Genomic DNA, 18,516 nt, shown 5'->3' on the forward strand with positions numbered 1-18,516 from the left:
TTTAAATGTGTTTGACAAGTTTGATTATGTTTTGAGTATTTTTAGCCCATCAAAAACACTGTTGTTTTTCATGGCGAAGAATGCATCGCCACGGCAACGGCCTTTCACAAAACAACAAGCTTTGAGTAACTTTTAATCACAAAGGTCTTTAGATTGTTTTGACCAAATTCTAAGTTGATCTGATTAATTCCCTAGGAGGAGGAGTTAAAGTAGAGCGCCTGGAAATTGCAAAAATGACACTAGGAATTCATACAAAATTCAAAATGGCTGACTTCCGATTGGGTTTAGAGCATGGACCCCTAAGACTTTGTTTTAAGTCTACATGTGATACACCTGCTTACCAAATTGTATACATCTAGGTGAAACGTACTGCGAGGGCTGCTTCGTCGAAATTTTGTAGGGGGTGCTATTGAACCAATTTGCCAATCTGAATGAATAAAATCAATTTTGCTTATGATTCAAGCATTTTTAGCCTCTCAAAATTACCTTTGTTTTACACGGCGAAGATTGCTTCGCCACGGCAACGGCGTTCAACGAAACATCAAAAGCTTCATGAACTGGCATTATGAACTTCTTACATTTCTCTGGAACTAATTTGATGTTGATCTGATTTACCTACAAAGAGAAACAAGCCAAAGTATAAAGACTTTAACTTACTGTTACCAGTAGGTGGCGCTATGACTATGATTCAAAATTGGCCAGCAGATGTCTTCAGGACAGGAGTCTAATTAAACATGTGAAATCTGGTAAAGTACTGATGATGTGGAGTCGAGTTACAACAGTTTATTTGTTCGCCGAGCCGCCATGTCGCCGCCCTTCAACAACTTCTTACAATCTTCACAATGAAGCATTATCAAGGTCTTAAGACTTTTCTGACAACATTTGAGAGGGATCTGAATAATCTGTGAGGAGCAGGATTTCACTAGGTGGCGCGATTACTATCATTCCAAATTGTCATATAAATGTGTTCAGGGTTAGGATGTTGTAACATTCAGAGAAATTTGGAGCAGATTAGACAGTGTACGGCCGAGTTACAACAACTTCCTTTTTCATGGCAAATGGTGTTTTTTTTGCCGCCATGCCGCGGATACATAGTTTGATAACTTTTTGATCTTTGAGTATGTTTTCACTGCCAAGGTCTCAAGAGCATACTGACCAAATCTGAAGTCGATAGGGTTAAATCTCTAGGAGGAGTTTGTTAAAGTATGACGCCTTGAAATGGTCCAAAAACGTCATAAAATTTGAAATGGCCGACTTCCTGTTTGGTTTAGTGAAAAATTCCAAGAGGACTTTTTTGTACGTCCCATCACGTTCCACGTACCTACCAAATTTCATACAGCTAGGTGAAACACAATGTTGGGGTTACTCAATAGGGGGCGCTATTGAGCCAATATTTCATACAACAGCTGGACACTCCAATCAGACTGCAAGAATGGACAGACTTATATGTTCATTCTTCTGATTTTAACAGAGAGGGATAGAGCTGAATCAAAAAGTTCCTGCAGACACATTTCTCGTTTAGAAGATGAGAAAAATATAATACCATGGTTTTCTTGGTTGATATCACTTCACACCTGAATGAACTGAATTTAAAGCTGCAGGAAAATTCAGTGAAATTACTGAAAGTAATAATAAATAAATGTCCTTCTCTTGCTTCAAGTAAAATAAGGGCTGGATTAAAGAATAAAATACATAACAGAAAGCTTTTGAAAAATGTGACTCTTAAAATAAAGTAGAGTATGTATTATTTATAATTCCAGTTGAATTAGAAAACTGACAATAAATATTGTTGAGATTAGGGCTGCAACTAACGATTATTTTAATAATCGATTAATCTGTCGATTATTTTTTCGATTAATCGATGAATCGGCGGGGAAAAGGCGAGTGAATAAAAACGTGTCTTTAGTCTTGCAAACTATACCACCCCTGCTTTACTACTGTTATTAACAAGCTAACGCTAACTTGTCATGCTTGTCAAGCAGGATAACGAGTAAACACCAGTACCAGAAGAGCTACTGGAGGGACGTTACGTTCCTCACTTCAAAACGGAACTACAGTAGGATTCTGTAGTGACTTGCCCTGCTGTTGAACTCCCTTCCTCCTCCTCAAGGACTCCAACATGTTTACGTTTTAGGTGCTGAATCATCACCATGGTGCTCCCGTGCCATGCCATGTCGCTTTTACATATCTTGCAATTAACACACTTTTTCGATTTATTTAGTGTGAAATGCTCCCACACCTTGGATGACTTAGGTCGTACTGATTTCTCTGCCTCCGCCGTGTGTTTCAGAACAACGTTACGGGTCTCTCCGATGGTCTTTCCTCTACCTCCACTCTGCTCTGCGCTCAACTTTTTTTTTTTATACTCAAACATCTCCGTGACTTATTGAGTGGTGTAATAATCGCGCAACACAACGAATCGCTAATGAAATTCATTGCCAATGCTTTTAATAATCGATATAATCGATTTTAGCGATTCGTTGTTGCAGCCCTAGTTGAGATATTATTCAATTGAACTTTCTTTATTTGATTTGACAGTCAGTTGTTGACTACATACAGACGTTAATACAACTGTTGGCTATTTCAATATACAGGACTAAATCATAGTTCAAGTTAGACATTATTGTGATGTTCTGGACCTTTGGATGAGGAAATTCTCTCTAAATGGACCTTGTTGAATTATAATTGAATACCCCTGAGCTAGGAGTTGGGGTTGTGTGAGGAATTGTATGTATATTGAGTGTCTGTGAGGGGGGTTTGAGGAATGTGAGGTGTGAAGAAGGTAGTTGACAGAGGTGTCTGCCCAGGACAATGGGTCAGGATCCAAGGGGGAGCTTATCAGACTTCAGCCAATCGTGGAGCAGATCGATAGGCTGAGGAATGTGACTCTTGGGAGACAAAGAACTGTAAATCCCAGGAGAGATTGAGACCTTCTCCTGACCATGATGCAGATATACGTATCTGTCTTGTGGCCCGGACAGGGCCTCAGAATCAGACCTCCTCCTGACCATGATGCAGACATGCCTCGTGGCCCGGACGGGGCCTCACTTTCATGAAATGTATACGTTTGTTTTGTTATTAATAGTGTAATTAGGGCCCGAGCACCGACGTAGTCGGAGCGGAGGACCTATTGTTATTCTAATGTTTTTTATTATTATTATTATCGTACCAGTTTCATCGCAAAAAGGAGGTGCTTGGGATACTGGGAATCTTTTGAAATTTGGCACAAAATTCAATCGTGGTGAAAATTCCAGTATTATTGGGGTGTCCAGCTGCGGCATGACATTTTGGATCGATAGCGCCCCCTACAGAGTAGCCCCAACTTTGGGTTTCACCTAGCTGTATGAAATTTGGTAGGTATGTGGAACGTGATGGGACGTACAAAAAAGTCAAAAGGAGGTATATCCTAAACCAAACAGGAAGTCGGCCATTTTGAATTTTATGACGTTTTTGGACCGTTTCAAGGCGCCGTACTTTAACAAACTCCTCCTAGAGATTAAACCCGATTGCCTTCAGATTTGGTCAGTATGCTCTTGAGACCTTGGCAGTGATACTCAAAGATCAAAAAGTTATCGAACTATGTGTCCGTGGCGTCGCGGCAAAAAAACACCATTCGCCATGAAACAGGAAGTTGTTGTAACTCGGCTGTACATTGCCTAATCTGCTCCAAATTTCTCATATGTCATAACATCCTGACCCTGAACACATGTATATGACAATTTTGAATCATAGTAATAGCGCCACCTAGTGGCAACAGGAAGTCATAGGTTGTGTACTTTGACACCCTACTGCTCACAGATTAATCGGATCCCTCTCAAATTTTGTCACAAAAGCCTTAAGACCTTGATAATGCTTCATTGTGAAAATTGTAGGAAGTTGTCGAAGCATGGCGACGTGGCGGCTCTGCGAATTTCGATCCTTCGCCATGAACGAATAAACTGATGTAACTCGACTCTGCATCATCAGATCTTTACCAGATTTCACATGTTTGATTAAACTCCAGGCCTGAAGACATCTGCAAGCCAATTTTGAATCATAGTCATAGCGCCACCTACTGGCAACAGTAAGTTAAAGTCTTTATACTTTGGCTTGTTTCTCTAAGTTGGAAAATCAGATCAACATCAAATTTGTTCCACACAAATGTAAGAAGTTCATAATGCCAGTTCTCTAAGCTTTTGATGTTTCGTTGAACGCCGTTGCCGTGGTAACGCAGTCTTCGGCGTGAAAAACGATGGTCATTTGGAGAGGTTAAAAAAGCTTGAAACACAAGCAAACTTGACACACAGATCACAAGGCCAAAATGTAGTTCTATAATATGATTTTATTCAATCAGAGTGTTAAATCGGCTCAATAGCGCCCCCTACAAAATTTCGACGAAGCAGCCCTCGCAGTACGTTTCACATAGATTAACAAAATTTGGTAGGCACATGTATCACATGTGGACTTAAATAAAAGTCTCTTGGGGCCATGCCCTAAACCCAACCGGAAGTCAGCCATTTTGAATTTTGTATGAATTTCTAGTGTCGTTTTAGACATTTCCAGGGGCTCTACTTTAACGAACTCCTCCTAGGGAATTAATCAGATCGACTTCAAATTTGGTCAGTACAATCTAAAGATCTTTGGGATGAAAAGTTACTCAAAGGTTGTTGTTTCGTGAAAGGCCGTTGCCGTGGCGACGCATTCTTCGCCACGAAAAACAAAAGTGTTTTTGAGGGGCTAAAAATGCTCAAAAGGTAACCAAACTTGTCAAACACATTTAAAATCCTGAATGTAGTTATCTGATGTGATTTTAATGCTTCAGAGCGGCAAGTTGGCTCGATAGCGCCCCCTACAATTTTTTGACGATGCAGCCCTCGCAGTACGTTTCACCTAGCTGTATAAAATTTGGTAAGCAGATGTATCACATGTAGACTTAACAAAAAGTCTAGGGGTTCATGCTCTAAACCCAACCGGAAGTCAGCCATTTTGAATTTTGTATGAATTTCTCCTGTTTTTTTCCATTTCCATGTGCTGTACTACAAACTCCTCCTAGGGAATTAATCCGATCAACTTAGGATTTTGTCAGAACAATCTAAAGACCGTAGCGATTAAAAGTTACTAAAAGCTTGAGGTTTCATCAAACAACATGGACTTGGTGTAGCAGCTATTTTACATGGTTCGCCATCATCCACCAAGCTGTTGTAACTCAACTGTACTTTGACAAAACTGTCCCAAACTTGACATGCTTGATTACCGTCATGATTTTAGGACTTTTGCATCCCAATATTAACTCATAGTCATAGCACCACCTACTGGCAACCACAGAAGTAAGCAGGATTCTTTAATTACAGCAGCCCAAACACTGAATTTATTTAAAGGGTTCGTGTGCACACCATGAGAAAAAGACTTCTCTGATCTAAATATGTGCAAACTAAGATGCATGGAGAGCAAAAGTTAGACAACAGTGGTTCTCAAACCATGTCAGTGGGCATTAGTATAAATGATCTGTCCAGAGCTTCTACATGAAAATCACGTTAAATGTTACAATGAATGCTTCACACTACAATCTAAAGTTATAGAAGAGCTTAAAATGAAAACAGTGTTAAATTAAAGTGTTCAAGTAAAAGCAAATGACAATACTGTTCTGTTAACTTTCATGTAAGTTCAAATACAATCAGCAGGACACTGCAGGGAGTTGAACCCCATCCCAGTAAACTGACGGTCTGTTATTTTATAAACACTGAAACACATTCACACATTCATTTTCTTAATGATCTTAACAGGCTTACATTTATGATTGTATCAGAGGTACACTCAAAACATTTGAGGCTTAAGACCTGGCAACATGATCTTGCTACGCTGCTGGTTGAGGCAGGAAATACTGTTTAACTCGTGCACGCAATGTATGATGGTCACAGAAATGCATGGCCGCGTCAACCAGAGTCCTGCCAGTACCCTCGACGTGCGTGAAGTTGCGAGGGCCCGATCAATGCTGCTTGCAGCTTTAATTCAGTTTGTAATTGTATAGCTTCTGTTTGTTATTAAATATCTTTTGATTTGATTGTAAATCGGAACCAGCTGGTTATTTGATACGACTCTGTTGACGAAAAGTACAGTAGAGAGCGTGAGCTGCGGCCTTCCATAGCGAGAGAGGTAGAATCCCAACAGTTGAAACCCTCAATTAGATTCCCAGTTCTTCCAGACCCTGCAGAACCCAGGGCGGTCCTGAGTATAAGTACCAAAATGGTATTCGAGGAGAAAAAGTAAAATCATCTGCATCTCAACTGAACACAACACGACACAAAGCAGTTCAAAGAGTTCTATGTTGAAAGGCTGAGGAACATAAAGGCTCTATTTTATTTTTGAGTGCAAGTTCATTGATATTGGAATCAGCATTTGATGGAGAGAACTTCTCTTAATGTTGAGAGAATCATGCCCCCCTCATCACGTGTGTTTTTGATGAATCACTAACGTGTTTTCAATCAAAGTGCGTGTGGGGAGGACATCAGAGTGGATGTGTGTGTCAAACACAGGACTTTCACTAAGGAGACGTTGAGTCATTTGAATTTACTCATAACTTATTAAAATAAAAACACATAGGTACTTTGAGTCAAACCATGATGTTTTACTAAACCGAACCAAGACATTTTTTTTTTCAAATGACAACATCAATCACACGTTTCAATCTAGGATCGTGATCCAGGAGAAACTGTCTTTCCCTCCAAACCCCATTGAGAAGGCAGTTTCATTTGGCTTTCCTGCAGACCCTGGTAAGGATCCTAACTGGAGAAAAGGTGACCTGTGGTGCGCAGACAGCAGTGAAGGATGACAGTGTTTAGTATGCATGGCCAAGCTCCTAACTGTGGCACGGTAGCAGAGTGTTGATTCACATCAAAGCTCGCTGCTCAGCTCCATTCACTCACTCAGTACCACTGCAGAGCTTGCATCCTAACAGCCTTCAGGCCCTGATCTCTGCTGAAGGAAGAACACGGCTGTAGCTTCAGCTCATACCTCACACCCACTCTGTGTCTGCTCCTTCTCATTCCACAGAGTAACTACTGCTGTACTGCTGGTTTGCACGCTTTGTCTCAACAAAGAGCAGGAAGCTTCTACATGAAGACTGTGTCCCTCCACTCGTCCACAGCGGTGCACTTCTCGTCATCTGCTGCCATCAGCTCAGAATCAATCTCAACCGAACCCGGTGACGGTTGGGATCACTGGTCGGTAGATTAGGCCAAAACAGAGCTTGTCTGTATGTACTGTATGTTGTGTCAAATTTATAGTAGCAAACTGAGGTGATCTACTGCTAGTCAGTCAGCTAAGCTTGTCAAAGTGACATGAATTCTGAGATAAAACCCAGTCGTAAAATTATCGTAGTAACAAATACAGAACACAATAAGAAAAGGGAAGGAGGAAGTCTCTTGTTTCTCAAACGTTTCACTTTTAATGTGAAACATTTGCACAGGAAGTGTTGCGTTTCATTGTTGGAATCTGAACAGCGATGAAAAATAGATCAGCAGAAATGATGGACAACATTTGTGCTCAATAGAGAAGGTGAAAGCAGCAGCTATGAGTTGACTCTGTCTGTACTGATGAAACTAGTGCTGTGGAAATGTACATGCTCACTAATTCATCAAGACAACAGTTACACATGGAAGAATGAAATGAAAACCATCATCTCACTAAACTACAGAAATCACAACCTATCTCTCGAAGACACATTTCAGAAATGACAGCATTAGATTAATGAGGCAAGTCAAAAGTGGTGAAATTTGGTTAAAACAGAGAGTTTTAGATGTGTAGTTGAATGTTTCAAGAGTTGCTAACACTTTATAAGAACTACACACTATGAAGCATTAGTTAAGAATGAGTAAACACTTAATTCATTATTTATAAAGCATTGTTCCTACATTAACACTCATTAGTATGCAATTTATAACAGTTATAAATGATTTACTCTTGATTAATAAGCTCGTCTATTATGTGTTTGGTGATTATGTTTTCATACTTTATAAATGATGGATTCCCCATTTGTAAATGAAGTATTATATATATTACAAACCAATTATTAAGGAGTTGTAGATGATTAATAACATCCTTTATAAAGTGATAGTAAATGATTAAGAACTTATTTAGATGTACATTATTCATGCATTTATAAATATGATTTAGAGATGCACTAATGGTTAGGGACTATGTTAATATATGCTTTATAAATGCATATTAATAGTGCAATTCATGATTAATTCAGGTAGTTACTAGTCATTTATTAAGTGTTTTGTGTGACCTCATCTAAAGTGTGGACTATCTATGCCTTACAAAGCATTTATAAATGACATTGAAAGGCCATCAGTGCCTCAAAACCCACAAAAGTCTGTTATCTTCTCAACAGAAAAGACAAAAAGAGAAAACGCAAAGTGATCCAGAAGATATCAATATTCATTACAAGATGCAAACAATGTACTGTAAATACAAACCTCTCAGCCATTCATTAACCCCCCCCCAAAAAAACAGATTCTCCTTCAGGAAAACATGGCTGGATATAAAACATTTACATTCGCTCCACTCATATGAACAGATAAATGGCCATCAAACATTGTCACTATCATATAACCGCTAGTTAGCCAACTGTCTCCTGGAGCCAACTGTCTCCTGGATTGCTCTATTTACAACGGAGGTAACACCGTGGCGTGCGCTGTCTCAGGACCTCTAGTTGGTGACTTGCTAGCAGGAAGGCTAGCTACATACTCAACCTCCATAATGTGTAAAGTTACGTGACATTCTGACGGGTCTCCAATGCCCGTCAACTGTCATTCTTTCTGGCCCGGGTCCGCGCAACCTTTCGACTTAAGTCGGCATTTTCCATGGCGTAAGGGCACTTCCGTATCAGTTCTTGAGCGAAACGTTTATCCCACGTTGATGACGTTTACGCAGACTTTTCCTTTGTCCCACATTAATGACGTTTGAACGCAGGATTTCTCATTTCGCGATTGCATGAGCAGATTCGCCGCCTGTCATCGGGACATGCAACTGAAGAAAAGTGCGAACAGTGGAGATCGATATGCTTGGTTAAAATTAATAATTAAATAAGTAAATGTAAACTAATATGCAAAGTTTCTGGCTAGCTCCAGTTGTACATTTGCAAATGTTTTATATCCAGCCATGTTCTCATGAAGGAGAATCTGTTTGTTTTGATATTTTACATGTATTTACAGTACATTGTTTGCATCTTGTAATTAGGGCCCGAGCACCGACGTAGTCGGAGCGGAGGACCTATTGTTATTCTAATGTTTTTTATTATTATTATTATTATTAGGGCCCGAGCACCGACGTAGTCGGAGCGGAGGACCTATTGTTATTCTAATGTTTTTTATTATTATTATTATTATCGTACCAGTTTCATCGCAAAAAGGAGGTGCTTGGAATACTGGGAATCTTTTGAAATTTGGCACAAAATTCAATCGTGGTGAAAATTCCAGTATTATTGGGGTGTCCAGCTGCGGCATTACATTTTGGCTCGATAGCGCCCCCTACAGAGTAGCCCCAACTTTGGGTTTCACCTAGCTGTATGAAATTTGGTAGGTATGTGGAACGTGATGGGACGTACAAAAAAGTCAAAAGGAGATATATCCTAAACCAAACAGGAAGTCGGCCATTTTGAATTGTATGACGTTTTTGGACCGTTTCAAGGCACCGTACTTTAACGAACTCCTCCTAGAGATTAAACCCGATTGCCTTCAGATTTGGTCAGTATGCTCTTGAGACCTTGGCAGTGAAACGATACTCAAAGATCAAAAAGTTATCGAACTATGTGTCCGTGGCGTGGCGGCAAAAAAACACCATTCGCCATGAAACAGGAAGTTGTTGTAACTCGGCTGTACATTGCCTAATCTGCTCCAAATTTCTCATATGTCATAACATCCTGACCCTGAACACATGTATATGACAATTTAGAATCATAGTAATAACGCCACCAAGTGGCAACTGGAAGTTGTAGGTTTTGTACTTTGACATCCTGCTCCTCACAGATTATTCCGATCCCTCTAAAGTTTTGTCAGAAAAGCCTTAAGATGTTGATAATGCTTCATTGTGAAGATTGTAAGAAGTTGTCGAAGGGCAGCGACGTGGCGGCTCGGCGAACTTCGATCCTTCGCCATGAACGAATAAACTGATGTAACTCGACTCCGCATCATCAGATCTTTACCAGATTTCACATGTTTGATTAAACTCCAGGCCTGAAGACATCTGCAAGCCAATTTTGAATCATAGTCATAGCACCACCTACTGGCAACAGTAAGTTAAAGTCTTTATACTTTAGCTTGTTTCTCTTAGTTGGAAAATCAGATCAACATCAAATTTGTTCCACACAAATGTAAGAAGTTCATAATGCCAGTTCTCTAAGCTTTTGATGTGTCGTCGAACGCCGTTGCCGTGGTAACGCAGTCTTTGCCGTGAAAAACGATGGTCATTTGGAGAGGTTAAAAAAGCTCGAAACACAAGGAAACTTGACACACAGATCACAAGGCCAAAATGTAGTTCTATAATATGATTTTATTCAATCAGAGTGTTAAATTGGCTCAATAGCGCCCCCTACAAAATTTCGACGAAGCAGCCCTCGCAGTACGTTTCACATAGATTAACAAAATTTGGTAGGCACATGTATCACATGTGGACATAAATAAAAGTCTCTTGGGGCCATGCCCTAAACCCAACCGGAAGTCAGCCATTTTGAATTAAGTATGAATTTCTAGTGTCGTTTTTTGCCATTTCCAGGCGCTCTACTTTAACGAACTCCTCCCAGGGAATTAATCAGATCAACTTAGAATTTGGTCAGAACAATCTAAAGACCTTTGTGATTAAAAGTTACTCAAAGCTTGTTGTTTCGTGAAATGCCGTTACCGTGGCGACGCATTCCTCGCCATGAAAAGCAAAGGTGTTTTTGAGGGGCTAAAAATACTCAAAACAAAATCAAAGTTGTCACACACATTTAAAATCCTGAATGTAGTTATCTGATGTGATTTTAATGCTTCAGAGTGGCAAGTCGGCTCGATAGCGCCCCCTACAATATTTCGACGATGCAGCCCTCGCAGTACGTTTCACCTAGATGTATAACATTTGTTAAGTAGGTGTATCACATGTGGATTTAAAAAAAAGTCTTCGGGGTCCATGCTCTAAACCCAACCGGAAGTCAGCCATTTTGAATTTTGTATGAATTTCTTGTGTATTTTTCCCATTTCCAGGTGCTGTACTACGAACTCCTCCTAGGTAATTAATCAGATCAGCTTAGAATTTGGTCAGAACAATCTAAAGACCGTAGCGATTAAAAGTTACTAAAAGCTTTAGAATTCTTCGAACATGGACTTTGTGTAGCGCCCATTTTACATAGTTCGCCATCATCCATCAAGCTGTTGTAACTCAACTGTACTTTGTCAAAACTGTCCCAAAGTTGACATGCTTGATTACTGTCATGATTTTAGGACATCTGCATGCTAATATTGACTCATAGTCATAGCGCCACCTACTGGCAACCACGGACGTGGATTCCATAATTACAGCGGCCCAAACACTGAACTTAATAAAAGGGTTTGTGGTCACACCATGAGAAAAAGACTTCTCTGATCTAAATATGTACAAACTAAGATGCTTGGAGAGCAAAAGTTAGACAACAGTGGTTCTCAAACCATGTCAGTGGGCATTAGTATAAATGATCTGTCCAGAGCTTCTACATGAGAATCAGGTTAAATGTTATAATGAATGCTTCACACTACAATCTAAAGTTACAGAAGAGCTTAAAATGAAAACAGTGTTAAATTGAAGTGTTCAAGTAAAAGCAAATGACACTACTGTTCTGTTAACTTTCATGTAAGTCCAAATACAATCAGCAGGACACTGCAGGGAGTTCAACCCCATCCCAGTAAACTGACAGTTTGTTATGTTTCAAACATTGAAGCGCATTCACGCCCATTCATTTTCTTAATGATCTTAACAGGCTTACATTTATGATTGTATTGGAGGTACGCTTAAAACATGCGAGACTTAAGACCTGGCTACGCTGCTGGTCGACATAGGAAAAATCATCTAACTCGTGCACGCAGTGTATGACGGTCACAGAAATGCATGGCCGCGCCAACCAGAGTCCTGCCAGTACCCTCGACGTGCGTGAAGTTGCGAGGGCCCGATCAATGCTGCTTGCAGCTTTAATGAATATTGATATCTTCTTTATCACTTTGCGTTTTGTCTTTTTGTCTTTTCTGTTGAGAAGATAACAGACTTTTGTGGGTTTTGAGGCACTGATGGCCTTTCAATGTCATTTATAAATGCTTTGTAAGGCATTGATAGTCCACACTTTAGATGGTCACACAAAACACTTAATAAATGACTAGTAACTACCTGAATTAATCATGAATTGCACTATTAATACGCATTTATAAAGCATATATTAACATAGTCCCTAACCATTAGTGCATATCTAAATCATTATATTTATAAATGCATGAATAATGTACATCTAAATAAGTTCTTAATCATTTATTATCACTTTATAAAGGATGTTATTAATCATCTACAACTCCTTAATAATTGGTTTGTAATGTATATAATACTTCATTTACAAATGAGGAATCCATAATTTATAAAGTATGAAAACACAATCACCAAACACATAATAGACGACCTTATCTTCTTAATCAAGAATGAAACATTTAAAACTGTTGTTATGAATTGCATACTAATGAGTGTTAATGTAGGAACAATGCTTTATAAATGATGAATTTAGTGTTTACTCATACTTAACAAATGCTTCATAGTGTGTAGTTATTATAAAGTGTTACCCAAGATTTTTATAATTAACTGTACTTCGATGTGTAGGACCTGCTTCACGGTGAACTGCAGTCATTCCAACACCTATTAACAAAGGTTATGGAGACATTTTTCAGACATCTAGATGTAGTTTGACCAGCAGATTATGGAATGATATTTGCACTGGATCATTATGGGAATGTGATCCATAGAGAGTCTAAACCGAATATGCATGTCCAGCCAGCCTCTCAGGGTAAATGTTCACACCACATGAGGCAACAGACAGACAGCTTCTCACATTGCCTGACGAACTCTCTGCAGAGGACCAATGCAACTGAACCCTCATCTGATGAGGTCCACGTCCAGCTCTGCTGCTTTCTTTCCATTAAAACCCTGATATTTCCTTTGTCCATATCTTAACTGTCATAGCAATCTGAAAGGCTATTTGAAATTAAATGATACACGTGACACCAGCTTCTTGAGACGGACTATTTTCTCTTCTTTGTTGGGGTCAGCACAGAGACTGTGTCCTACTGGTCCACACAGACACAATCCATTGGTTTTAACAAAATCATGATTTGAAAGAAGAAATATTAATTATAGTTGGCATCATCAATGTCCTAATAAGCTGTTAGTCACCCACAAATGCACTGTAGCAATTACATTACATTATATTACAGTCATTTAGCAGACGCTTTTATCCAAAGCGACTTACAATTCAGTATTTATCTACACACTATAGACACAGCTACGGGAGCAATTTTGGGGTTAAGTGTCTTGCTCAAGGACACATTGACATGAGACTAGTAGAGGCAGGAGCCGGGGATCGAACCTCCTACCCTTCTACCCTCTGATTGAAAGGCGGCCCTGCGCTCCACTTAGCCAAGGTCACCCCAATTAATGCAAATTCTGTGAGTTGGCCAGAGAAGAAAAAAAATAATGTTGTTGGTTGCCTGGATCATAAAATGAGGCTCTCTGAAAAAGAATAGCAGAATGCATCACTGGGTTCTATTCAGACAGGTAGCTAAGTAACCGCAGTGACCTGTAATCGGACTGTTTCATCCACTTTGAGTTATATACATCAGAGGTCTTCAACAGGGGGTCCGCAACCCCTAGGGGGTCCACGGAGGTACTGCAGGGGTCCGCAAAATTTTTGGTTGATTTGACAATTTTTTTTCACAAATTGAATTGTCTTTAAATACACATTAACATGAATCCAACGAATGGATAAATGGAGGCAGACGATGTTATCTTTCAGTCACAAATGCACACATTCAGCGACACACAGGAGCTCTCTCAAGCTGGGCACTGGTTCACTCACAGCTCGAGACTAGCTTGGACCTGTCCCTCCAAGCCTCCTGTACACAAAGAGGAGTTTGCGTACACTGTTCGCTGCTGTGCCAATCCCGAGGCCGCATGTTACATGCTGGCTCTGTCAGGTTCTCCGTGATTGACCAAGAGCCTATTCAGTCCCCAGCTGACTAAGATCCCAGACACAACGCTGCAATATTATTTGAAAAGAAGATACCTTTGTAAAAACTTTTTTTTTAATTAAAAAATGTACTTCACTCACAAATCCTTGTGAAATCATTTTTGCCAGATATTCCTGGCTAAAACACTGAAGCTCCTATCCAAGTGCATAGGCATTGTTAAAAGCGAAAATGGATCGTTTTGTAACTCGACCAAAAAACATGAATCTGTCCATTATTTTAATAGTTCAGTATTGTATGCAAGATAACATGTATATTTATGCATGGCAGTGGCACTAATAGACCATCACTGATTTTTCGTTTCCACATTTATGTTTAAAATAAAAACATCAATTTGAATAGCTTGTATGCATGATTATCATGCAATCGACAGACAATGTTGATATTGGCATTGGTATCAGTTGACAAGGTATGTTTATTAATGGCAGTGGCACAGCCACCTTACTCACTGTACCTTGTACATGTTTAAAATAAAAACATGAATATATGAACCTGTGTATTATTTGAATAGTTTAGTATTGAATGCACAATAACAAAGTTTATACATGGCACTAGGCCCAGTTTAAAATAAAACACAATTTTATACAATATATATAGTAGGGGTCCCTGCTCCATCTCTCTATCGGTTTGGGGGTCCTTGGCCTGAAAAACATTGAAGACCCCTGATAGTCAGTCAGTGAAGCTCACAAAGAGAAATGACGTATAGTAGTTAGTTTAGAGGGTTTACAGCAGTCGTTATCAACAAATGTAATATCACTTTTTTTAAAGGAGTCCTGGAAGACCCAAACAACAAACAAGCAGCTGCATCTTTGGTGATTGCTAGAATGTAGAAGCAATATCAATCAATCTATCACACTAGCTTGCATCAGGAACCAGGCAACACTGAAACCATTCCTCGCTCTTTCTCCCATTCACTTGGCCTCTGTCTCCGCTCTGCATAATTCATGGCCCTGGTGCTAATCCATTCCAGTTTGGTGGCATGGTGAGGCTTTAGAGAGAGACCCAGTCCTGTGTCTGTCAGCCGGCTCTCCTGCTCTGCAGGGAGCGTCTCAGTTGCTAAGTGGCTGTTTTAACATCCACGACAAGCTGGAGAGCCACGACGCACCGCAGCACCCTGTCAATATTCATGCAGCGCTGAGTGAGCCGACATTTACAATGTGACCAAACATAAAAGCACTGCCAAGTGATGCTAGCACTCCTGAGCTGCACGCACACTGATACACGGCAGAGTCCTTTCTAATCTCACACCATGTCTTCTGTTTTATACAGCCCAATCACAATCCTAAATACTTCTCACTCACACACACGCACGCACGCACGCACACAGACTCTCTCATTGGCTACAGGTCCACATCAGAGGTGTATGGAGGTCAGAGGTCATGGCTCCTCCTCATCAGACAGCTCCTGGTCCCCCGTGATCCTCCAAGATTGATTAGAAACAGCTTCTATAAAGTGACTGTTTGCTAGCAGCCCTGATTTGTCATCATCAGCCAGGAGGCAGCGCCTCTTTTGTGGTTTGTCATCTCCTTCCTCTTCCTGTTACACCTGATCCTCTCCTGCCAGTTCTGCTGGACAGCAAGGCGTCACACCAGGGCAAGAGAGCATCTCATGCTCCACACAGAGAGAGGAGAGCCCACGGAATGGAGATTGGGGGAGACTGCCGGGGAAGTGAAGGAGAGAGATAAGAGCAGAGGACATAAGCAGGGCTCTCCCTGCCTATCTAAAACTAAAGTGGTTATTTCGACTGCCTAAAAAGTTGATGAGAAAAGAGCAGAAGAAGCAACAGAAGGAAGAATGTGAAACCAGAGCATAAACCTTGTTAGAATTTTGCTAAAGCCAGTTAACACATTGCTAGAGAGCAAAATGGAAGTAACCCTAACCCTAACCCTAACCCACTGACAGTTGATATCAAATGTCTGGTCAAATTTATGACCTCCTTGATTAGATAGCTCCAAAACTAAATCTAAATTTAAGTCACTTTTACACCTGGAATTCAGTTGACTTTGTCCGCATCAAGGACATAATAGGTTACGTACTAAAGTTCTTGCTCTTGTTTCATCACATATATCCTGATCTAAAACAAACTGAAACTCAAGTATCATGATGGCACTGACATCCTAAACTACATAGTGATGACTCAAATGCTTCGAAGCTTCTACCGTTCCATGGTAATCGACATCCAGTCTAGAAGTCCATCAATGTTTGAATGCATCTGTTTTTTGCAGATTTGCATTAGCCCCAAACTCCCAAAAAGCCCATGAAATTAATGTTATATGTTGGCATCGGCTCCAGTCTGTGTATATATTCATTTGTTTATTGTTTTTTCTGAGCTATCACTGTCACATATTTATTGAGATTATTGAACATTTTGTGGCCGTTTTCATTTCAATAAAAAGGAAAATCCCTAAAGCCAGATTTTTGTCCTGATCTCTCATTAGAGGGCTATACTCAACACACTCTGCCTGAAAAGAACACTTTTATCCAGCAGCTGTATCTGACTGAGGCTACATCCACACCAATACGTTTAAAACGATCTCCGTCCATACGGCGTTTCAGCATTGTTTTTGAGATGATCTCTGTCCAGACTAAAACGCCTGAAAACGAATATCACGTGACTATTCACGTACACTGGGCATGCGGTTGGGTGCCGGTGTAAACAAGAAGTAGATTGGTTGCTTAGTTAAAAAAAATACGACAGAGTAATAAAAGTAGTCTTTAAAAATGAAAGATCGTGCTTGATACTTAAGATCTTCCTCTATAAACTCAAAAAGACACATTTCGTGGAAAGTTTTAGAAGTTTTATTTTTCAGACTTAGCTACAGCACTGCGGGTCTCGCTCTATTTCTCTCACATCAAATTTACTTTAAAGTCAACACTTACACATAATAGTTTACTAGATTATGGGTCCATAAATGTGTTCAACACACGTCCCTCACTCGTTTCCTCTCCTTTTCGTTGTTGTTTGTTCTCACTCATAGCTCTGTTGGTGACTGAAGTCTCTGTCCTACTGGAGAGCATTTACTGCTTTTGTTCCTCTACATTTTATCTGCGGACTTCTGAATAGTTGTGCAGAACAAAATAAGCATCAATAAGAAAAGGAAAGTCCTCCGTTTTGTGTCCATCACCCTCCCTAAAACCGCTAACCGTGACTTCAGACGGCCGCCGCTCTGTAGGGTTGATAACGCCGCACGCTAATCGCTACAATAAAAGCTGCTTCCTCCGCAGAAATGCAGACTCCTCCTGCACCCGAGCCCTATTTTTAGGCCTCCGGTCGAAAATAGCATACCCATACTATAATGAGTGTAGTTTTGCAACTGTAAGGGCTATTTTAATACTTTTGGTATTAAAACAACCCTAACACTTGTGAGATGTGTTAAGATGTGTAAATATCAGTATATATGTTACTGGTTAAGAGTACATTAAGATGGCACACAGCACAAATTGAAAATTCTAATTTTCGCCTGAAAAAAAAAAGCAATTTCAGGATATTTTCTTTTAGAAATCATGTAGATCCAAGCTTTCAAGCTCTCCCATCATAGAACTATATGTTGAGAGTCTCTAAACAAATGTTTACTTTGATAAAGTGAAGCATTCATAAGCTAGAGAGGATCCAGTACAAAGATTTCAGGCGAGGATTCCAAAATTTACACATGTTGCACAATGTGTGTTATTGTAACTTTATCATGTACCAAACTATATATGTCACTTGTATATATCACTAATGATGTTCAATACATCTAAATAGAGCAGTTTGGGCTTTATTTGAAGGCCAGGATCCTTTCTAAGCCCTTTCTAAGTCACTACGTTCATTCGACTTTTTTTCAGATCCAGCCCTCTCTCTCTGTTCAGGGCTGTAACTCAGGCCCCCTTTCTCCGATTTCCGCCATTGAGACCGCCTTCAAACCATAGAAGCCAATAGAATTAGAGGAAATTGAAAGTTAGATGATTGACAACACTATTAGCCAATCAGAATACAAAATGTCCCATCTGATGTCAATCCGATCTGCAATCCGATTTGCTGAGACTTACAGCCCTCCCCACAAGCCGACAAGTGTCGGAGACAGACGAGTGGACCGGATTCAGATTAAGCACATCCGGGTGAACAAACAGAGACGTGAAAATACGAAAATATTAAATTTTTTCGCTAAGATTCTACAAAAAGTGAGTACAATATTCGATAAAGCTGTGTGACTTGTTTGTGCTGGATGCTGAATAACTCGGCGATGGTTTACCGGGGAGAGAAATGGAG

General features: G+C 40.0%; 1 protein-coding gene across 9 annotated transcripts in view; it reads right to left on the reverse strand.

Moving 5' to 3' along the window:
* Positions 1 to 18,516, reverse strand: part of LOC137874066 (protocadherin Fat 3-like) — a 227,113-nt gene that overhangs the window by 177,450 nt on the left and 31,147 nt on the right. The window lies entirely within an intron of this gene.

This window comes from Cebidichthys violaceus, unplaced genomic scaffold, assembly GCF_023349555.1.
Source record: "Cebidichthys violaceus isolate CVI_PGR_0920_01 unplaced genomic scaffold, fCebVio1.0.p SCAF_1, whole genome shotgun sequence".
Lineage (NCBI taxonomy): Eukaryota > Metazoa > Chordata > Actinopteri > Perciformes > Stichaeidae > Cebidichthys > Cebidichthys violaceus.